The following is a 24,690-nucleotide window of genomic DNA, read 5'->3' as shown; positions in this document are numbered from 1 at the left end:
CCTGAGGTAATCTAGGCGCTCCCAGCTACCAGTCATCTCATTAGGACACAAAAAATACTTTTTTTTTTCTGACATAGGATACTGTGTCACCCAAGCTGGAGCACAATGGCATGATCATGGCTCACTGCAGCCTCTACCTCCTACACTCAAGTGATCCTCCTGCCTCAGCCTCCTGAGTAGCTGGGACTTCAAGCAAGCAGCCACCACATCTGGCTAACAAAAGATACTCTTATCTCTTGGGAATTCTAAGGATTTTGGATGCTTAAGTGAGGAAATGGGGAATAAGACCAAATATGCGTTTCGTTATAAAACACAAGGAAACATGGGGAAGTGATAGAAGTCTGAAATCAAACTAGCTGGGAAACTACATTTATCGTTGGACTGAGTATATGGTTGGTTTGACTTGATTCCAATTGTTTTTCCATTCCAACCTTCCTTCGCCTTTTTGTCCTTGATCTAATTGTCCTTTGTTGAATAAATGAATAATATGGATGAGTGATATAAGTGCCCTTGAAAAAAAAAATCACCTGAAGAACATTACACTGTGGTTCCATTGAAATTAAGCCTGTGAGTAAATTAGTAGTTTAAGACTGGTAAGCCACCAATTTATCAAATGTAACATTTGGCAAATATGATTTATGTTGTGGGGATGAGGCAGAAATGTTTTTATGTGTCCTGTGTTTATTTAACCTAACTTTTTTTGAGGGATGCACAATTATGATGTACACAGAAGGGACAAAGTGAAAACAAATGTTTGTGTGGTTGGGCTTGTCCTTCTGGCTAAACCAGTCCACAGACCAACACACACCCAAGCCTCCTCCTGTTTCTATGGAGGCAGGGTGCTATAGGAGAAAGAGATGAAAACAAACAATGAAAATGAAAGAAAAAGCCTCGGCTTCAGGGTGGGAGAAGCAGGGGTTTGAATCACAGTTCACTTAAGAGTATACCATGTGTAACTTCTCTGAGCCTCTTTTTCCTCATGCTGAGGGGATTATGAGGTTTGCTGTATTTTAAAAAGAATTAAAAAAAAAAAAAAAGCACCGTTCTGACACGTATTAGGTCATTGAGCATATTAACATATTTTCCTTCCTAGTTGCAATGTCATTTTTACCTGCCCAACAGTATCCTGGCATTTTTGTTTTGGAAATACCCAATATGAGGAGTGAAATTGGCTCAGAAACAAAGGGATTTATCAGCCACATTAGGTGACTTTCCATATTTCAGCTATGTTTGACATCTCTGCTCTTCTGGATAGACTGCAACTTCCCATCATGAAGTTGGCTTCCCTCTGCCCCCACTTCCGCCTTTTTTCATTGTGCCGTACAGTTTTACCAGGATAAGATCCTTAAGTCTGCATTTGTGATAAAGGAGGCAGCAGCTTCTACTAAAGTGACTTTCTCTATGTGTGTTGAGTCTGCCTGACTGATAACAGATCAGAAACAGCGAGTGGCCTTTGAAATTGAAGCGCTGACTGTAGTGGGGAAAATGAAAGGATTTTATGTTTTTGATCAAAGGATGATATCTTCCAGCTTGGAAAAGGGGGTTATTCTGCCTGCCAAGGCCTATGATACTCTGTTACTTACTTACCCTAGGGAAGAAGATTCAATTTCATAGCTATTATATTGCTACAAGTTTAAAAATATATTTGTAGCTATACATTTTTTTTTTCAGCTATTTTGCTTTCCCTTTCTAACTCCTGTCTTCCAGTCTGGCCCCCGGGTAAATTGCTCTGTGATTCTTAACCTAAATGGCAATTAAACAATCCTCTGGATCCTGGATCTTACTGAATATTCACTACTAAAGAGATGACAAAATTTCACTGAAGTGGGGAATTAAATGAAGACAAGGATGCCATGTTGAATGGTAGGTACTTAATGGGAACAATCTCTGGTGTCATTCTATGGGACATGGTATCATGTTAGTAATAAAACTGGCTGAGAGAAAGATGTGGGTGTGGAAAGGTCAAGGGCAGTGCCAAATCGAGTCTCTGATCACTGTGTTAACCAGTGGGTGTCTAAATTTGATGAGAGATTTAACAGAGTAAAGAGAAAGGGGAAAGTCTGAAAGGGGTCTGCAGTACTAGACTGGAAAGAAGACTGGATATGAGGAGACTACTTGACTGAAAATTAGACAAGGGATGGACAGATGGAAGATAACCAGGGGTTAATTCCCACACAAAGATCATATTCTATTCTGAGTAGCCTAAGTATTTTGTGGGGAAGCTGTTAAATCCTATTGATATCAAATTATGCCAGTTTCTGGCTTACCAATCATGAATGCTGTATCTGCATGCACCCAACATATTTGTGTGAGGGTATACATATGTTACATATATAAATAGACACATATACACTTGTATAGATTTATATTGTCTTATTTCAATATAGATCTGGCTTCTGCTTATCAGTCCTGTTATTGTTCCTTCCAACTACCTAAGATAAACCAAACAGGTAATTTATATTTCTCCCTAAATACTTAATCTCTGTCTATATTATCAATTCACTCTCACTCCTCCTACCAGTGGTTGCACTGTCCAATAGGGCAGACACTGGGCACTTGAAATGTGGCTAGTTTAAATGGAGATATATTATAAACTTAAAATATATGATGAATTTCTATAACATAAAAAGGGCACGTAAAAGATTGTAACAATTGATATGTGATATAATTATGAAATTATGTTTTTGACAGGATGGGCTTAATAATAATTTTATCTGTTTCATTTGGTGATTTTAATGTGGCTATTAGAGAATATAAAATTACATATATGCCTCACATTTGTGGCTCATGTTGTATTTCTATTGAATGGCAGTTTTGGAGACCTTCTCACTTCTTCCTTTAAGTAAGAAAGTAGGAATGACCCAGAGTGAGTTCCCTGATGGCTTAACCCAGTCTTCATATTGACATGCCATCTACCTACATCTGTCTACTCATAGACAGTATTATGAAGTGCTTACAAGCCCAATGCCAGAAGCAAATTGCCTGGTTTAAGCTCTAAATTCGTCACTTGCTACCTGTCTGAACTTGGGAAAGTTGCTTTATCTCTGAGAGATATATCATCCATAAAGTAAGATGTAATAATAGAATAATTACAGAATACTACTTAGTAGGATTAGTACGAGTATTAATTGAGTCAACATATGGAAAAATAATTATGTGTGGCTCAAAGAAAATACTCAAGGTTAGCTGCTTTATTGTTCCTTAAAATTCTCAATGGAAGACATACTTTGTCTCTTAGACAGGGTTAGATAGAAGTCTATGGGGATTGGCGTCCTTGGATGACTAAATAAAGGCATGAGAAAGGTGGTGTTGATGATAGTCACCATCAACATCATAGTTTGACACTGTGAATTTTTAGAAGGAGGTGGAATCAGACAGAAACACAGAGTTCAGGGTCTTCCATAGAACCCTGCTGATGTAGGGATGAGGCCAGTAGAGGAGAAAACACAGCCAGTGAGAATAAATCGAGTGAGCAGGAGCAAGTGAGCCAGCTTAGACACAGGAGCCATTACCTCAAGATGCTACTGAGAAAGGCCAGAGAGAGGAGGACCTGGCAGCAACTAGTATTTTTATTAGAATGGTGGTTTGCAAAATTTAGCACACATCAGAATCACCTGGAGGCTTTGTTAATACCCACATTGCAGGGACCTACCTGCAGAATTATTAATTCAGTAGGTCTGAGATGCGGCTGAAGAATTTGCATTTCTAACAAGTTCTCAGGTGATACTGATGCTACTGGATCCCAGGACAGCACTATGAGAAGCACTGTTCTACTCTAGGGATGTTCTTAAGGATGTGGCCCTATGATAGAGCAGCTGAAATCTCTGCAAGAGGAGGTTGATTGCCTCCTTCATTAAGTTCATTGGCCCTAGGGTGCAGAATACCTGAAAGCAATTGCCAATACTGATCTGATGGAGCTGTATTGGCAACTCTAGCCCCTTGTCTGGCCAGATCTATTGTTTCCTAGGAAAGGCAGACAAAATGTAAATGACTGCTTATTCATTTGCAGTATCTGAGATGAACACGAGATTGACTAGTCAGTCTGATTAAGGGAAGGTGGTAGCTTTGTGGTCATTTGGATATCCAGTATTTACCCTGAGCACAATTCAGAACAGATCTGTGCCCTGGAAAATAGCTCCAGGCACCCTGATTGGAGGCTAAGGTTGTTAATACTTTTCTTCTCTTAGTTGGGATTGGTTCAGATGATGAGCGGAAAACAGAGTAGTGAGCAAAGGCTCCAATGTCAAGAAGAGCCAGGGGCAGCTTGACATCACTCATATGCCCACATTCCTCTCTCGCTCACTTCTTCCTTCCTTGGCTTGTAGTAGTAAGTCTGGTTACCTCCAGACTTTTGTCCTGTTTCCTCTGGTCTACTCCAAATTCCTTCCCTCATTTTTACAGCTGAAAAATTTTGCTCTCTCAACTTTTCTTTTTCTTTCTACCCATGCACATGTTAAATTCTCTCCATCCTAAATAATCAAATTCCATAAACCTCTCAAGCTATTGCTCTCATGGGCATCTTCATGTTTCCAGTCAGAATTCTGTCCATGGGCAAGGCTTATATTTTTCTTTTCTTTAATAAGGACAAAGATTCAGACTATTTTTGTCAAAATTTATTTCGAGAGAAAGGCTCAACTCCTGTAGCAGTGAGGGTGCCAAATGTTGGCTTGGGATGGCTTTAGTCTCTATAATTTCCATTGCCCTTCCAAAGCCAGCCGCTTAAACATGTGACCGAATACAAAGAGTGATTTTGCTATGCAAGAAACTTGCAAAACAAGTTCCTTTGCCCTTACTTATAAGCAGATTGCACCCCTAAGCACCTCTAGGGAGAAATTCAGGGGCTTCTACAAGTCTGTCTGTGGCTTAGGGATGTCCTCTCAGTCTCATTTGGAGGCTGAGAGTTTCAAGTCTGGATCTTGGAGGTCCAGTGCTTGTCCCAGGGACCAGTCCTCCTCAGTGCAACAATTGATGAGGCCACGAGATATCCCACTGATTCCTGAATCTCCTATAGCCGGCGTTTCCCAAACTTTCCTGATGGTAAGAATGATCTGGATGCTTATTAAAAACAAACAAGCTTGATACCACTCCTATAATTCAGATTCAGTAAATCTGGACCAGGTCTCAGAAATCTTGCTTTTAACAAGTATCCCAAGTGGGATTTTGGGAATATTTTACAGCATTTAAGATAATATCTGGTATGGTATACCAGGTATATACATATTTGGAAAAGCAACTGTACTCAATAAATAGTTGTTGAATTTAATTTAATTTGATTATTTATATTATACCACTTTGCTTCATAGTGACTTCCACTTGGATACTTTTAGTGAACCTTGTCTGTTTTAAAGGGTCTTACCACTTTAAAGCATACTATCCCTGCAAATTATATCAACTTGAGTATTGAGTATTAGAATTCAATACTCATTTTTAAATGGTAGAATCCACCTGTAAATCCCTGTGTTGGCTATACACAGTCTTTACCATCACCTGCATGACAATTTATTGCCTAACCTTGCTGGGGAAACTTTGTTTTATGGAATTTCACTTATGTAAATGAAATAGTTCATCATTTACTGATAATGAGCCATGTTTGCAATTACCCTGGAAGAATATGCTTTATTAAAATCATGATATTAGATTTAACTTCCTAAATCTTTTTATGAATCTAATGTAACATTAATACCAAAGCCTAACAAAGTATCAAAACTCTAATGCCATCAGCTAATTTCCCTGACAAACACAGATGCAGAATTCTTAAATAAAATACTAGCAAATCAAATCCAGCGTTACATTAAAAGAACAATATATGATTAACCAATAATTTCCAGAAATTCAGAGATGACTTGATATGAGAAAATATATCAATGTAATTAATCATATTAACAATTGAAAGGAGAAAAAGAGCCAGATGCTGAAAAGGAATATGATAAAAATCAACATCTATTTTAAAAAATTACCTTTACAAAACTTAGGGTAGAAAAGTAAGTCCTTATCAGTATGTTATGTAGTGTTTATTTTAAATGATTTATATGATACTTAATAGTTACCACTAGAATAATACTTGTCAAAATCAGGATCAGAAGAAGAATCCTCCTTAGCATCTGTACCATTTAACATTCTTCTGGAATGTTTAGCCTATGCAATCAGATTTGAAAAATAAATAAGAAATATAAGCCAGATTACCCTTTGATGATGATTTGATTACTGATCCTAAAGAATCAACAAAAACAATTTTAAAATCGTTAAGAGAATAACAGAAACAAAGTTTTCTTATAAATTGATAATAACCAGATATAAAATATAATTATTCTCATAACAATACAACACATACAAAATACCTAGTTAGAAACATCGTAAGAAATGGGTAAGATTCATGTAAATTTTGTTAAAGGAAAAGCTGAGTTGAAATATGGAAAAGTATGTTACAGTTATAGATCAAAAGACACAAATTTAAGATGTCTAAACCCCCACATTGTTGTATAAATTTGATGTAATCTTCTTGAGATATAATTGGTAGCTTTGTGGATGAATAAGACTAAAAGATTCAAGATTCACTAAAAAGTTCATATGGACTGGCCAACATGGTGAAACCCTGTCTCCAAAAAAATATAAAAATTAGCCAGTTGTGGTGGTAGGAGCCTGTAATCCCAGCCACTTGGGAGGCTGAGGCCAAAGACTTGCTTGAACCCAGGAGGTGGAGGTTGCAGTGAGCAGAATTGTGCTATTGCACTCCAGCCTGGGTGACGAGTAAAACTCCATCTTAAAAAGAAAAAAGTTCATATTAAAAAGCAAATGGACACAACCAAGAAAGTTTTGAAAAAAATGTGGCGTGTGTAAGGAGTGTGTGTGTGTGTGTGTGTGTGTGTATATAAGTGTAGATTTGAAAGTATATTTTAAAGTTACAGCTTAAAACAACAGGCTACTGGTAAAAGCATAGATAACCAGATGACCAGAATTGAACAGAAAGATCAGAACAGACCCAAATTTGGTAATACAATATGACGATGAAAGGATAAATGATTTGCAAATGGCACTCTCTGAAGTGTTGCAGGCTGATGCAGAAAATCCCTCCCCTGTACCCCTCTCCCTACCTCTGGTTCACAGCACAGCTCCATTTATATTTGTAATATATATAATGGCTTCTCATATAAGATAATTTTGCTTGGAGAAAGCATTCCACTGTTTTAAAAAGGTATTTGAAAAACCGCAAAAATAGAAGGTATATGATCAAGTGTTTAGGTATATGGAAAGGAATAAAGTTAAAATCTTAAAATGCTAATGTAAATTCCAGATGGATTATGGACTAAATGTAAAAAATGAAACTCACTAAGGAACTTAGGAGAATGTAGGTAAGTATTTATATAATCTTGGGGGTGGGAAAAGTCTTTCTAACATACAAATAGTATAAAAGAAAAATCGATAGGTTTAACTATTTAGAAATGAAAAATCTTCTGTATGTAAAAAGCAACAGAAAGATGATTAAAACTTGTGATAAACTGGATAAAACATCTGTAATATATTATCTTAAAAAGATAATATATTTTTCTTATGAGAACATCCTTAATAATCTAGGATGTTTTCATCATAAGAAAAAATTGTGTAACCTAGTAGAATGGACAATGAATATAATAGACTGTTATAAAACAAGAACTTTACATGGCTAAGAAATGCATAAAGAAACAGCATGACTAGTTGTTGGGAAATGCAAATATAAATTAATACCAATTTCTTTATCAGTCTGATGATAATTAGAAGTCAATGTTATTAGCAATGCTAGAAATAAACATTCTCATGTTAAAGAGTGGAAGGTAAATATAAACTGGGACCATTATTTTAGAAAGCAATCTGGCAATGTGTAGCAAACGATTTAAATCTGCAAATTCTTAAATATAGCAATGTTACTTTTAAGAATATAATCTAAGGAAATACTCACAGTTGTGCACAAAGATATATGTAAAGAAAAACTTATTAAAGCATTTTGTACAATAAGGGAAAATTTTAAAGAAGCAAGCTATATGTCCAACAATAGGGGATTAGTAAAATAAATTATAGCATATTCTTAAAATGAAATACTTTGGAGGCAATAAAATGGTGCTGTTAAAGAACATTCAATTATCATGAAATTTTTACAGTCTGTGATTAAAGGAAAAAAGCAGGTTATAAAAAATTCAGTGTATTATGACTCCTCCTAGGAGTCATATATAATATATGACTAGGCATATAAATGCATATAAATGAAAAATGCATTTATATGCCTAGGAAAGATGTTAGTTTTGTCTAACTTTGAATGTTGGGCTTTTTAGTGCTTTTTATTCTTATTGATATTTTTCTGCATTTCCCAAGGTTTCTAACACAAACATTTACTATAGTTTAAATCATAAAAAGACAAACAATATTGGAAATTACTTAGATTTTTCAAATTTTAGCTTTCAATTAATCTCACAGTGAGTTTGTATTGAAATTCAGTCTCTGAGTCTTTATTTTGCTATGTTCTATTTTTACATCTACATTTTCTTCATAAAGGGTTGATGGCATTTTAATTTGCTGAGACAAATGTGGAGCAAACCATTTAAGTTTGTGTTTACAATGTTGCATTGTTGTATGCTTTTGGGAAAATACAGAAAGTTTTTCATTGTTTTTATTAGCTCCATAATTACTTTCTTTCGTATTCTGCCATGATAGCAAAAAACCTGAAAATGTAATTAAGATATTCTCAAGCACAGCAGGATATTTTGCTGGGAAAAAAGAACCTTAAATAAGAAACTTGATGATAAAGTGGGGCTTGAAGACTGCTTCTAACCTTGACATTTGTGGGAGAGGCCCTAAAACACTGTATAACTTCACATTTCTTGTGATTCTAGTACAATATACTTATTGTTTAATCATTGCCTTATTGTTTGATGTAGCTATTGCATTGGCGATTTCCATGCTACTTTTCTTTTTGATAGTTGAGCTTTCCACATTTTATCTTGCAGAATCTACATGTTGTACCATTTCAGGGAATGCAAGAGGCATAATTGAATAACCCTATGCAATTTTGGGGTTTAACTTGGTGAAGGCAGGGACTAGAGTTAAGAACCCATCCTTACCAGTGGCTACCACTGCAATTGTTTATCTTATGTATGCTCAAATCTCTGTAGATCCAAGTTTCTCTTTTCTAACCTTGTCTGGCCAGTATGAATGTGCCTATTCCTTGGTTCCTGATAGAAACTTACTGGGACTAGAATCTTGCCCTAAATCTCAGCAATTGACAGATATGTTCTTGCTGAGATCTGAACTCTTTTCTTTGTGCTCCCTTCTGTTTATTGAAATCTTTTCCCAAATCAGATGGACCACATAAGTTCATGATGTTGTTACATCTTGACTGCCTTATTCACCAATAAGTAAAAATGCTGCTGTAGACCCTTTGAGTATCCATGTTAACCAGATAAATACATTCTCTTCTTATGGAATCTGTAGTATGGATTGCTGGCCATCAGCTATAATGCTCAACCCTTGCAGAGGCAGTTCCCCTGTTCTGGTTCCATCTAATTTAGGGAACATTTCCTCCTCTACCAGCCTATGTCTAGAGGCTGATTTGTCCTGAATTATGACCCTATTTTTTTGCAGGATATGGAAATATAGTTTTAAGAGGAGCAGTTGCTAAAGAATTAGAGGGAATTTTCTCTCAGTTTCTTTAAATTATGTAAAATATTTTGAGATGTGTAATAGTGGTTAAATAAATCTGAGCAGCTTTTAACTAATTTGGAAGTAGGGTCAGATTGACCTCACAATCTCTGGGATAAATTGAAGTTTCACTATTTTAGTTCTGCCATTTGTAAGATTTTTTTTTTCATAAAATAAATAGTTTAATAGATAACTATGTTTAGATAAAGTCTGCACACTTCAATGGACAAATAAATAGATAATGTCAGAAACATATTTATTACACAAATTTATCCTCATATTTTATTTAGTCGGAGGCATTGATAAAGCTAAGAAAAAAATTGCTGGCTTGAAACATTCATAAAGTAGCAAACAAATACCCTTGGGCAAAGAGTCTACCCACATAAATTGATTTCTAAATAAAGATTCAATTTAGATTTAAAAGTCTTATATGCACCCAGAGGTATCTATTACATCTGTAATTTCCTTACAGGGTTTTGATGCCTGATTCTGCTGTCATCAGCTTATTAGTTGCTTTCACATGGAGGAAGCAGAGCTTCCAATTAGCACAATTTTTAAATGAACATGTGTTGGAAATCATTGCCTCCAAATGTCATTTCTCTTACATTGATCTAGTCTTGTCTTTGTCAGCCTTTCTGCTGGTGCTGTTTGGGATCACCTAGTCAGCTTTGGGTTTTGGTAACCTGAGATAAAATTTAAAAATTAAAAATTTTTTTCTATTTATTGGGAAATATGACAAACACATTAAAAATTTTAAAATACAGAAGTATTACCAAATAGTATTTTCAGTTTTGTAGTTAATCCCTCATCCCACTGAAAGTGCAGGTGAGGCTGGGAGCATGCCCAGAAGAGCAGCAGCAGGAGTGAGTGCCTCAACTTTTCTCTCTCCTCTTTTTATTTATTTATTTATTTATTTATTTGAAATGGAGTTTCTCTCTGTTGCCCAGTTTGAAGTGCAATGGGGTGATCTTGGCTCACTGCAATGTCTGCCTCCGAGGTTCAAGCAATTTTCCTGCTTCAGCCTTCTGAGTGGCTGGGATTGCAGGCACCCACCACCATGCCTGGCCAATTTTTGTATTTTTAGCAGAGAGGGGGGTTTCACTATGTTGACCAGGCTGGTCTCAAACTCCTGACCTCATGATCCACCCACCTTGGCCTCCCAAAGTGCTGGGATTACAGGCGTGAGCCACTCCACCTGCCCATTTCTCTCCTCTTTTGACTTGTCCTCTCCTGCAGAGCCACTGAGCTTGCAGTCCACGTCATCAGCATTTTTGTAGCAGTACTGCATTCACATGGGGCACATTTTCTTCCTTACCCCTCTGAATTAATCAGGAGTTACAAGGATATCCTCGTGGACAGCTATGCAATTTATTATTTTTTTTACTTCAACACCAGCCCTAGAACAGTTGGACTAAATGTTTTTCTTCTGTATAATAATGATTTCCAGCACATTAACATAACCCAGATGTGCAGCTCTCCTTTTGTCTAAGCCCTGGACAAACTCTTGACTCAACCTCACTCCTTTGCTTTCTCCTTTCAGAAAAGGAATCACACCCACCATATCCTGGGGTTTGTCATTTTGTGGAAGATGGGCAGGGTTTCTGGTGGAAGTCTTACTATAGAGCATTTTATTTGGAAAATTCTCATTACGTTTTTCTCCCCCTGAGTCTTTCTTCTGCCTGCCTCATTGCCAGCCAGGGCTCCCTCTCTGCCATTTACTCATCTCAGCTACTGGGACTCCTTTTTCCGTAGCCCATCTCTTCATGTATTTATCATTCAGTAGATAGTGACAATTAGTAGACAATGAACTTGAAGGCAGAGAGATGTTTTCTTTGGATGTGTCTGTACATGCCTGGAAGAGGTCATTGCAGTGAACCCTCAATAAAGTTTTGAGGCATAAATAAATGCCAAAAGGTACCATGAATTAGGAAGATTTACTCTTTTCACTTTGAAAGAAAGTAGAGAGTTTATTTTCTTGTTTGTTCTTGTAATTACCTGTGTTTATGAGAGGAAGATAAAATGGAAAAGTGAAGCAATTAAAAAAATTAAATAGCAAATCTGTCACTTTAATTTTGGGTGAGAGAACTTGTTCATTCATTCAGTTGGTCAGTATTTTGTTGTTGTTGCTGTTGTTTTTGAGAAAGGGTCTTGCTCTGTTGCCCAGGCTGGAGTACAGTGGCTGGGTTTCAGCTCATTTCAGCCTCTACCTCCCAGGTTCAAGCAATTCTCTCACTTCACCGTCCTGAGTAGCTGAGACTACAGGTGCCTGCCATCATGCCTGGCTAATTTTGTATTTTTAGTAGAGAGGGGGTTTCACAATGAAGGCCAGGCTGGTCTCAAACTCCTGACCTCAAGTGATCTGCCTGCCTTGGTCTCCCAAAGTGCTGGGATTATACGTGTGAGCCATTGTGCCCAGTCCCAATTGGTCAGTAGTTTTTGAGAGCCTCCTATGTGCTCTCCCCTTGACCAGTTTTTAGTTAGGCTCCTTTAAGCCCTCTTCCTGACTAGACTCAACCTTGGTGTTGTCCTGTCTGTGGCTTGCCCAGCCCTGTCATAGCAAACAATCCTAAATCATCCCTCAGCCTTTGATATCTGACTATCCTGGCTTGCCTTCAACAAGAATCCTGTTAGGTCAGCTTAGCAAGAATCCTCCTACCCTTGATGTCTTCTCTCAGTAATTGCCCATCCTCTGACCTTTTACCCTGAACTTTGGTTACAAATCCCCACTTGTCCTTGTTGTATTTGGAGTTGAGTTCCATCTCTCTGCCCTATTGCAAATCCCTATTGCAGTAATCTTGAGAAAAGTCTTCTGTACCATTTTTACAAGTGTCAGAGTAATGTTTTCTTTCATAGTGTCAAGCACAAAAAAGATCAGTTACTCGCTTTCATGGGACTTACATTGTAACCGGTGCAGAGAGAAAACAAGCAAATTTAAAAAAGGACAAAATTATGACTTTTATGTAGATAAGGGGCTTTTTTAATTTGGGTGATGAGAGGGGCCCCTCCAGGAATCTGAAGGCTGAAAAACAGAAACTCCAAGCTGAGAGGAGGAAAAGGGCACTGCAGGCAGAGGGCAGGGTGGGCACAGCCAGGAGACTGGACCAAGTGGAGGAGGTTCTAGGAACAAATTGGAACATAGTGGGTGAGGAGGAGGAAGGCACAAAGATGAGGCAGAAAAGGAAAGAAAGGCCAAGTCACGGTGGGCTTTGTAAGCTGGGTGAAGAGTTTGGAATTTATTTCATGTAAAATTGGTAACTTAGGCTTAAAATGTTTGGATGTCGTCTGTTTTTTCCATGGCATTGCTGTTGTAGGTGGATCTTAGAAATTGTGAAATGTCTTTGCATTCTTGTTACAGCTTGCCCTTCCTTGCGTTTATTAGTCTGCATAAGATTACTGAAAAGCAGGAAATTATTGTTGCTCAGGGATATCACGATTTTCTTTGTTTCCTTTATTGCTGGGAGGTAACATTAAAAAACAAAATCCTAGAAAATAACCAGTACGCAGTTTGTGCTTCATTGCTTTTAATTACTTCTTACACCATCAGCTCCTCTCTGGGACCCCTTACCTCCTGGAGGGCTTTTCATCATATAAAAGAATAGATAAGTCCACTTAATTGTTTTCTTTTTGCTTGGATAATCCTTCTTGTTATCAGAAAACATTGAATGTTTTAAGTTATCCAAAGTTTCCCAACCTGACCTTTAAAAAATTTAGTTTGTCAATCCATTTTCTCACATTGTTAATGCTTCGTAATTATTGTTCTTAAAGATTTCTTAATGAGTTCTTTTTAGAAAGTTCTTAATATATAAGTTTGTGACACTGTCATCATTTGATACTTAATATTACTTCAAGAAATTCAGAATTCTTGTGAACTCTTACTTGAAGGGCTGTGCTGCAATTTACTTTCATATAATACTTTTGTGAAACTCTAATGGCCATATTCTGTCTGAGTCATGGGATGGGTATGTGTTTAACTGTATAAGAAATTGCCAAACAGCTTTCCAAAATGGGACCATATTTCCATCAGTAGTAGCTGGGAGTTCCAATGGTACCACATCCTTTTTAAAGAACAAGTTATAAAGCTCTCTGGACATCATGCTACAGGTAATTAAGGCTATTTTTGCAATGTGCCAGTGTATTGATCCATAAAACTCTAGATGGTCCTAAATTTTTTGTAAATCATTTTTTTCTACTCTTTTAAATTATATAGTCAGAGAAACTAAGACTGAACTTATGCCTAATCTTATATAAAGTGCTGAAAGAAAGGCAAAGGAAATGCTTTCTCATGGCTTAGCAATACCGTGATGACCCCTCCCAAATTAGAAGGGGAGAATAAAATTCCTGTTTGGTGTACTGTGATTCCCCACCTCTCTCTGGCATTTTGTCATGCATCGGAGTGAGATTGGAAGAAGTTCAGAAGGAATTATATTGAGAATTATGATAGATGCCAATCTTTAGTCATCATTGTATTTAGGGCTGGAAGTACTCTGGGAATTTGATTTAAATTACTTGCTTTTAGAGATGAGGAAAATAACTCAGAGAAGAAAGTAAGTTGATGAAGGTTATTCATTTGATTAGTTAACTAGGCCAGGGCTAGAACTCAAGCCCAGGCCCCCTCTGTTTAGGGCTAGTTTTAATTCTGCTTAAGAATATCCATTATCAGTTCTCTGAACAAGCCTGGATATTTTCCTCATCGTTCTTTTGGGAAAAGGTGTTTTGTTCAGAGTTACAGGGGGTAAAAGATACAAGTAATTCAAACGAATCCTTTAAAATTAATGTAAAATAAAAAGATATTTGGAAATATAGCAATTTGGTTCAGTCTGATTTTTAAAATAGTTTCATGAAGTAATTGGGCCCACAGAGTTTTACATTTTTTTCCCCTCTTCAAACAGATGTTGTAATATTACTTCGTTGTCACAGGGAGCATATGTAAACTACCAAAACCCTAACACAGATCTTTGGGTGTTAAGCAAGTAAGATTAAGTCATAGAGTTCAATTCCAGAGGAATTAAATATAGCATCCATTTGAATCACCAGCACCTATGTGCTGGAAAACTGCTATTTACATTCTTTCCATGCCTCTGGAAGGTTTAAACACTGTTCTCATTCTGTTCAGATGAATGAGGAGTTTTCCAATGTCCACATTTGTTGGAGAGCGCTAAAAAGAGTTCTTCAAAGGAGACTTAAAAAGCATCCTTCAGGCTAGAAGTTTTCAAACAATGTTTATTTTCATATCAAGAGAGCCATTTATGGTTTTTGAATAAACAGATGCCATTTGATATTATCACACTGTTGACAGTGTGGCTAAAATATACTGTAACCACAGAATCAGGAAGTGGATTGCAACTGATTTTTTTTTCTCTCAAGAGTATATGGGCTATGGCATAAACCAATAAATGTCTTAATGCTCCAAATAGTTTTAAAATCTAATTTAGAGTGGTTCTAGAAATTAAACCATGGACCATTATCCTACATAGAATGATAACTAGTAGAATCATACCTTCCATTCAACTCTCCAGATCATTGGTCTTTTCAAAGGTAAAGATCTAGCTAGGGAAACTAGTTTGCTTTATGGGAATCTCCTATAGTTTCCTGAAGGAAAAGTGCTTTTGCTCCAGAGAAGTGGTGTGTTAACTTTCAACGTGGTATATGCGTTCCTCTACAATGCAAAAGCATAGGCATTTTATGTATGCTTCATGAAGTTAAATTGAATTTTAATTTTGAATGAATAATTGTAAATTAATACATTATAAGTAACTCTATCAAGATAGTCATAAGTCTAGATCATGTTTTCTTCCATTCAAACTACACTAGGGGTCAGTAATCCTTTTCTGCAAAGGGCTAAATAGTAATATTTTTGGCTTTGCTGGCCATATGGCCTCTGTCATAAGTACTCAGCTCTTGTTATAGAACAAAAGCAGCCACAGACATATGTAGACAAATGGGTGTGGCTGTGTTCCAACGAAACTTTACAAAAACAGGTGGTGAACCCATAGGCTGTAGTTTGTCGACTCCTGATAGATACTCAAGATTGTGCTGTGTGTGAAAGCAGATTGTGGTTGGAGGACATAAACATCAAAAATTCTTTTGGCTTTTATTTTGGTATTTTTCTGCCCATTGTCCATGGATTCAAACTGTTTCTACTTCATATATCATTTAGAGATAATGTAAGATCCTCTTCCATTTTTGTTGAGGAAAGCACAGAACTTTAGAGGCAATCCGCTTCTGTCTATGCTATGTTCTTTAGAGTTTAGCATACCACCTAGGATTAATAAATGCTAAATAATAATCGTTTTTTCATTTCATCGCCATACCCTTTATGGCATCTCCTTTGGCAGCCTCGGAGGTATTAACCTGTAGCTTTTACAATGTTCTGTTACACATTGTCAGCAGTACCTTGCTGATGAAATCACACTCAGGAGAGAGTTAACTACAAGGCTGTAAGTATTCCTGACAGGTTGTTCTTGCACGGGCTTGGTTTCTCTTGTATGAAGATTAAAAATCTTGTCACAGCTAGTAAAAAATGAAGTACACGTAAAACCACTGAGCATACATAACTCACAAAAGACACTTCCCTAGAAGTCAGAATTCAGATGAGCAGGGTCGATTATACAAAAGAAAGCACAACTATGAAGTGATGACCAGGTATTTCATGGTCTTGGATATAGTGATGATATAGCCTTTTGTGGGTATTTGTGTTGAGGGAGTGTCTTCTAACACATGTAAAGCCTTCATGATTAATCCAAGGATTTCATGTTTATGTTTATAGCTTCATTAAGTTGGATCCAGGCTAGCAGTCCTATTTTTTGTGTTTGTCCTAAAGAAGAGCCTTTTTTTTTTTTTTTAAGTGAATCTAAATTTTCTTTTCTACCATCCTTAGTGCAATGGTTAGAAAATTGTCTTTTTGCTGTCCTTCCAGATTCTTTGCTTAAATTGGATTTGTGCCCAAAGCAGCAGGAGATGCTGTCCCAAAAGCCGGAACATTTTATAAGTACTGGCAATGAAGGTTTATTACTTCATTCCAAAAACAGCACAGAGAGCCCACTAAGGAGGTCCAGGGGAGAAGGGGAGCCACCGAACTGCACATCGGGGAGAAGTGCTGACCTCCAGGCTGCGGAGTCAGGCAGGCTGCCTTACTTTTGTGGCTTCGTGCCTCGGGTGGTGATGAGCATAAAGGCCAGTGGGAATTTGGATGTTGCAACTGGTGATAAAAAAGCAACTAGTTAGGAGATTCACCTCCAATCAGGCAAGACTGGGGCTAGTCAGGCAGACTCTTTGATTTGAATTTATTAATAGATAGATGATTTTGATAGTCTTAACAAACAGTAATTAGTGTGGCTCAGAAAGTCTTTTAATTTTGAAAGCCTAAAAATATATATATATACAAGCCTGAACAAACCAGATAGATCTGTGTTTTTGCCATCCAGAGTCAGCCATTATTAAGAGTTTGTCATATTTGTTTCTTGTACTTCCATAAATGAAAGAGAGACAGCATTAAAGATCAAGTTGAAGCTTTCTATTTCTCATCCCTTGTTCCTTTTTCTTCTCTTACCCAAAGGTGACCACTGTAATTAATTTTGTGGGTGTATCAGTCGGGATCCTGGTGGGGAGAAGATGTCACACTTGAGATGAATAATTTGAAGGAGTGTTCATCAAAAATGCCATTTACACAGGTGTGGGAAGAATGTAGGGAAATTGCAGTGGGTATCCAAGTGCTAATACCCCTAGGCCTAAAGAGGAGAAGGGAGAGAAGAGTTACTGGATTCCAGAGGAGACAATGGCACAGAGTGGGTAGCCTCCGTAGGATCTGTGTCCTTTGGTTGAGGGATGCAACCCGCCTAAGACGGTGCTGCAGGGAGGGAGCTGGCAAATCGACACTCCAGTCTCATTCTCCTCTGTCCTTTAGTCTCCTGGAAGTGCCCCTATTGGCCACACCCAACTGGGAGCCAGAAGGCACCTGATGTAGTCCATACAGGTCAACCTCCTGGGCAAGGAGGAAGTTGGGAAATGGACCCAGAGGGGACAAGTGTAAGACATCCAGCACATCCAGCATCCTGAAATTATAGTAAATAGTATATATAGCAGGGTCAACAAACATTTTCTGTAAAAGGCACAATAAAACATATTTTAGGTTTGTGAACCACATACAGTCTCTGTCCTATATTCTTCTTTTTCAATTTTTACAAACCTTTTAAAATGTAAAAAGCAGTCTTAGCTTGTGAGCTTGAAAAATAAGATGTGGGCTTGATACACCCTAGGGGTGCAGTTTGCTGACCCCCTAACATGTATCAGTTTTGTGTGTTTTTAAAATGTTTACATCATGTATACTATACTTTATTTCTTTTCCAATGCTATATGGTATCATGTATACTATACTTTATTTCTTTTCTAATGCCATGTATCTCAAACTTACTGGCTTATTAGGACACTAATTTGTGATTCACACAGTTCCATTGGTCAAAATTCCAGGTGGGATCATAAATGATTACTTTGGTAGGAGCTATTGATGTCTTTGTTAGTGTGTTATACTAACTTGGCTTTACTGGTGAAAATCTAGTAGACATATTTTTATCCATGGGACTTCCCAGTAGTAGTCCTCAGATTATATCCAGTGATGTCAACTGACTGAGCCCAGCCACATAGCTGAATCTAGTCATTGTCATGAATGAAGATGTTGCAGCAATATGAGGAAGGATATCCCCTAGTCATAGGAGTACCACTCACTGACACAGAACTGGTATAATATGATTCTTTCCCTGCGTGACTTACAGCCAGTGATAGAAAAAACCTTTTTCTCTGAGCTGAAAATAACCAAATAGATGTTAACAGAGAAGCAAAAGGGAATGTTTGCTCCTTGATTAAGACTGTAGAGGACCCATAAAGTGGTGAGGATGCACTGACTAAAACTGGATTGAACAGAAAGGATGTTTTTAATCTCATGAAGTTCTGAGGTGGGGTGGGCTTCAGCGTAGGTTGATTCGACAGCTTGACCATATCATCAAAGACCCAAGTTCCTGCCCCCCTTCACTCTGCCATTCTCAGTATTCCTCAGCCTTCAACAAAATGTCTGGAGTAGTTCCAGTCATCATGTTCAGGCAGAAAAGACTTCAGACATAAGAAACTGCCTCTGTTTTACAAGAAAACAAACTTTCTCTAGAACACGCCTTCCCCCAGAAGAATTCTTTCCATATCTTGTTGGTGAAACTTGAGTTGTATGCCAATTTCTGCACGAACTAATGGTAGAGAAAGTGATATCACCATTACATGAATAAGGTTCATTTATATAATTTTGTACCTGGCTGCTTGGGCGAAAGGGTGAGCATCTGAACAAAATTAGGGATTTGCTATAGAAAAACTAGGGCTGGAGAAATAGGGTGGGAAGAGAGCAAGCTGGGGAGGCAAAGAACAGTTCCCATTGTATCCTGACAGTTCATATCCTTTCAAATATATTAAAAGATAGCCATAGCCCACATTAAATATAATTTCTGCATAACTGTAAAAGCTGAGGTGCAGTCATGTAGGTAATGTAACTTTATGCTTCGAAGGCATTTAATTAATCATTTTTTACTTTGATTTTACAGGTTTCTTTTCATATTTTGGAGTCAATAAATCTTTCATCAGGTCTCAAACATTTAAAAGGCCCTTGCAAAACTGGTAGACCGTGCACCCCATACCTGTTGGAATTTACTTTCTAGCTGGAGGTAGAATAATGAGGCCAGGACTCCTGTCATTTGTAGGTGAAATATATCATCATCTATCCATGATACGATTTCAAGTTCACAGAGAAGGGCCATTTCCTTGTCCACAGGACCAAACCTTTTTATCACAAAATTCATGATAAAGCTCAAAATGCAAAATGTTTGAGATAATACTGCAAGTTTCATTAAAACCATTTTGGTGGCTTTTAAAGGTGGGACGAGAGCAAGAGCAGTAGACACTACAGATGTAAGCAAAAGGAGCCTGGGACACTAAAAACCAAATTCTCTTGAGCTGCTACTCTCTAGCGGCCTGTCTTACATCAAATACATTGTATTCATCAATTCCACAAATATATATTGAGCACTGCTATGTGGCAACATACTTGAAGGGCTCAGTAAAGGATTTTTTAAAGAAAACAGGTAGTCAAAAGTTCTTTTGCCTAAGGAGGCTGCCATTTTAGAAGGCAAGTATGAGAGTGGGGGATATATAGGTATGAATTTATAGTGATGGATTTAAAATATCAGGGTATTCCTTAGATAATTTAATGTCCAAGTCAAATTAAATTTTTAAAAATAGATCTGGGGATCTTGCTATGTTGTTCAGACTGGTCCTGAACTCTTGGTCTCAAGGGAAACTGCCACCTCAGCCTCTCAAAGTGCTGGGATTATAGGTGTGAGCCATGGGCCCAGCCTAAATCCCAGCTTTTTGGTATACATTTCTGTTTAGTAAATAGGTCTTGTTTTTGGCTTGTAACACCTTCTACTTTGTACAACTGGTACTTTTACACCTATCTATGTCTCCCACACTAATACAGTAACTCTTGGAGGACAAGTAATATGCTTTTCTTTTCTTATCTTTTTTATTTTTTTGAGACAGCATTTTATTCTGTCACCCAAGCTGAAATGCAGTGGTGCAATCACAGCTCACTACAGCCTCGACTTCCTGGGCTCACGTGATGCTCCCACCTCAGTCTCCTGTGTAACTAAGACTACAGGCATGCACCACCACACCTGGCTAGTTTTTTGTATTTTTCGAAGAGATGTGGTTTTTGCCATATTGCCCAGGCTGGGCTTGAACTCCAGAGCTCAAGCAATCCACCTGCCTCAGCCTCCCAAAATGCTGGGTTTACAAGGCGTGAGCCACTGTGTCCGGCCAGGCCTATGTTTTTCATATATTTCATCTCCATAATGCCTAGAATAGTACCCTGCACAGATATATCATTAAGCCTGTGTTAAGTGCACATACACTAACATGATACCAGGCTCTCAAAACAAACCAAAACAAAACAACCAAAAGCAAACCTAACACTTTTTATTGCTCCCTCTGTACAGATTTCTTAGGAAACTGAATTGACATTAAAGAGCACTTGGCTTTATTTTTAACTCTCTAGCTGTTATCATTTGAACATGTAGGTTTTTCTCTCCCGGAGCAGAGCTTTTGAGATCAATAAGGTGAAATTCATTGTTGAGTATAAAGCACAACAACATCATGGAGCAAGAAGTTTAAGTGGAAGAGCATCTTCACTTGAAGCTGTGCATGCTCCAGATTGTCCCTCCCTCTTTTTTTCTCTAGCTTTGTATGTAAAAATTGTTACAGCAGTTTGCTGCACTGAGCTAGAATCAATTTAAAGCAGATTTTACATATTTATTTTAAAATGGCCTGTAATGTATTTTAGAGTCAGTATTGATTCCACTTGTCTTTGTGATTGCATCTGTGATGAGTGTTTTTGTTATGGCGCAATTGCGAGGTAAAGTAATAGGCTCTGAGATTCTATCAGTGCCTACTCTTTTTATGTTGCAATTGCTTGATAATAATTCGATTGTATCTCTGCCTGATGTTTTAATACTAGCATCTTCCAGATTGCTCTTGCTGGGGAGGTATTTACTCCAATATGTTGTTAAACCCTAATAAGAATAAACAAAGCAGGGAAACATGTGGTTGCACACAATTCTTTTTGTTTGTTTGGGCTGACACTATGGCTTAGGCTGACTTTTACCACATGCTCTAGTTATCTACTTTTACCACATGCTCTAGTTATCTACTGCTGCATAAACACCCCTAAAAGTTAGTGGCATAAAACAACAGCCATTTTATTATGTTCATGGATATTATGGGATATTCATGGGTCAGGGGTTTATTCAGGGCAGGGAAAGGATTGCTTGTCTCAGCTTTATGAGATTGGGACCTCTACTAGGAAGACTCAAAGAATAGGGGTGAGTGGGCAATGCTAATAGCTGTGAGCTAGAATCATCTAGATGCTTCTTCAATCATGTGTCTGGTTTGTGGGTTGGGATGACCTGAAAACTAGTCTCCACTGGAACTCAGTCCACTGAAGTGCCTGGCATGTGGCCTCCTTCTGTGGCTTGGGCTTCCTAAGGTGGACTTAGGATAGTTGCACTTCTTACATTTGGGCTTCAAGAGTGAGTGTTCCAATCAACAAGGTGGAAGCTGCAGGACTCTTTCTGACCTAGTCTCAGAAATCATGCAACATCACTTTCGTTGCATTCTCTTTGTCGCAAGTGAGTCACTAAATCGACCCAAATCCAACGAGAGGGGACTTAGACCCCACCTCTCATAGGAATATCAAAGAAATTTGTTGCCATCTTTAAAATCTTTACAATCGATGTTTTATTCTTTTGTCAAAAATGTTTTCTATTAAATTAAAGGATTGATTGGTTAAGAGGAACATTCATTAGGTACCTATTAAAATATGGAAAGCACAGTAAGAAATAAGGTAAAAGAAAAAAACTTTTTCTTACAAAGGATTCTGCAATTTAATCATAAATATGGTATGCAAATATATTTAAAAACAACATATATACAAAGTAAAGTATCAAAGAGTGCAAATCATTATGCTCTAGAACTTTGCTGTAATAGTTGTAGAATTTTTATAATATGCAAATATTTTGGATCTTGTCCAAGAGAATATATCTAATATAACTACTAACAGCAGCACATGTTACCCAAGCAATTTTTGCAAAGCTAAAGTCTGTGAAAGGAGGAATAAGATGAACATAAATGTTAGGGGTAGAAGGAGCTTTAGAGATAATTTATTCCAACTCTTTCAATATGTAGATGAGGAAATGAAGACCCAAAATGTAACATCACGGATAGTCCAGGAAGGGAGAAAGAGTATGAGCTTATTTTTCTGGGTACCCTTAAGCATGGAAAACATAACTTCTTTGAGTCTCATTTAAAAATTAAATTCTACAGTCTGATTCTGTTAGCTTAGGCTGTTATGCTTAAGTAACAAATTACCCCCAAATCTCAGTGGTTTACAACCAACGTTTATTTCTTGCTTATGCTACAGGTCCGTGGTGGATCAGCTATGTCTGTCTTTCATGATCTCTTTACTCTAGGGCCAGGCTGACTGAGCAGCTCCTATCTGGGACATTATTGATGCCTGGGTAAAGAGATTATCGTGAAGCAAATACTGGCTGTTAAGGCTTCGGCTTGAAGTCATGGGCTAATCCTGACTGACATCAAAGGAGTGGAACGTAGAATCTTCTCTGGAGGAATGGGTTCCCTGCAGGGAGGGGCAGCAAGTATTTTGAATAAAAGTACAATCCAACATCGTAATGCATATAAAAGCACTTACTGAACAGTAGAACTCCATGTGAATGCAAGTTCTTCTTCATCTGCCCAAAGTCTACCAGCCAATCAGTGTTGAACCTGAGACTACAACTCCAGGTGGCTCTAAACCCAGCCCAGTGTTTTCTCCTTCTCTGTAGTGATTCACTGACACCTTTCCTTCCACATTTTAATGCTCAATAAAACATTAATTTTAGAATTACCAATCAACATATTCCCTTTGCCAGATATAGGAACAAATTTTTCTAAGAATAAACCTCTCTTGCTGTCTCTCTCCTTCCTTTCACTCTCTCTATATATTTGATAAGAATTGTTTTAAAGAGTCTGCAGCTTTCAGTTTGATTGATAGTTTTATACTACACGCTAGAAAGCCTTGTCACGTGTGTCTTAAATCAGCCATTTCAACCTTAGGTGTTTTATTTGTGGAGAGAAGACTTCCATCATGAACATTTTTTTTTTTCTGACAGAATATGTCCTTAAAAATATGTAAATTCCATTACTAGCTTTATTGCTCTCCCATAATTTCCTTATTTGCCTCTGAATTATGCTTAGAAAGGCAAGATGGATAATATAAGCTTTCCAATGTTTTATGAAAGATTTAGATGCAGACTCTTTGTAAACCACTACTCCCAAGCTCTTCTCTTTCCACTAATACAGGCATTAGAGCCCAGGAAACTCACTTGCTGTAGAAGCTGATCTGCAGAATCAATAGGATTGCTTGCCAGACTAAAAGAGCTATGATGTTTTGATCCCCACAGCTTTTTTTTTTTTTGATAGCCTTTTATGTAGCAGCACCAGTTGCTTCCAGACTTAATATACTTTTTCCAGTGGGGTTTTGATACAAGCCTCCACCATGCTCTTGTTTTAGTTTTTGCAGAATTGCAGGAGTAGAGTTGACATGTTCTTTCAGGGGGATGGAAAATTGAGTTCTGTCTTTTAGCTATGGATTGTTCAATAGGTTGCAATACAGTTGTTATACCACTAGCCCAATGAAGACCTTCGTGCAGTAATTTTTGGGTATATTTTACAAAGCAAACATAAATCCAATGAACCTTAATCATGGCCAAAAGCCAAACTGAAAAAAAAAACCCTTTAAAGTGTAGATTAAAAAACTATTGTAGCATTTATTTCATACAGGTCAATGAATTATAACAGTGAGGAGTATTAATTTCAAATAGCCCAACCCCTAACTTCCTGCCTCCAAGGGGAAGTCCTGTGTAATTTGCCATTATTTTTACAAGGTGAAAAAGCAATGACTAAAGTAACAGGACATTTCCTGGCTGAAAAATAGTAATAGAGTCTCTATTGAGCCATTCTATCATTAGCTTTTACCTCAGTTCAAACTTCAAAATGTTTTCCCACATGCTTATTTATTTGACATGTGGGAATAAATTTGAAGTGATAGCCTAAGCTTTTACAGTAAGTAAAATCCTTTGCAGTTGACATGCAGTACCATTCATAAAAGCTATTAACTGACTAATTACACACTGTAGCAGTCCAGACCCAAATTTACATACATCAAGATTAATAGTTTGCAGGAGCCTAGGAAACCATTACTGTAACAATTTTACTGTATCCTTGCAGGTAAATGAAGACCAAAATGTTTCACAATTCTGTGATATGAGCCAGAGTACATATTTATTTTTAAAAATTCCAGGAGATATAAAGTTAATATTTGAATATTACAGCAAACATTAATCTCATTGAAAATTAGTGGACATTTTTAGACAATCACTG

General features: G+C 37.4%; 1 long non-coding RNA gene across 2 annotated transcripts; it reads left to right on the top strand.

Moving 5' to 3' along the window:
• The first annotated feature begins 3 nt into the window (after window positions 1–3).
• On the top strand, window positions 4–23,954 carry LOC118148864 (uncharacterized). Of its 2 annotated transcripts, none has more exons than XR_013528908.1 (3): window positions 4–392; window positions 1,708–1,863; window positions 22,673–23,954. It is a non-coding gene; the product is annotated as an uncharacterized LOC118148864 (long non-coding RNA). The 2 variants fall into 2 exon arrangements; XR_004735902.3 differs by having other exon boundaries at window positions 4–567.
• Window positions 23,955–24,690: the final 736 nt, after the last annotated feature.

The sequence above is a fragment of the Callithrix jacchus genome, chromosome 17, assembly GCF_049354715.1.
Source record: "Callithrix jacchus isolate 240 chromosome 17, calJac240_pri, whole genome shotgun sequence".
Taxonomy (NCBI): Eukaryota; Metazoa; Chordata; class Mammalia; order Primates; family Cebidae; genus Callithrix; species Callithrix jacchus.
Note: the sequence above shows the minus strand (reverse complement) of the source record. Positions and strands in the feature narration are given on the sequence as shown.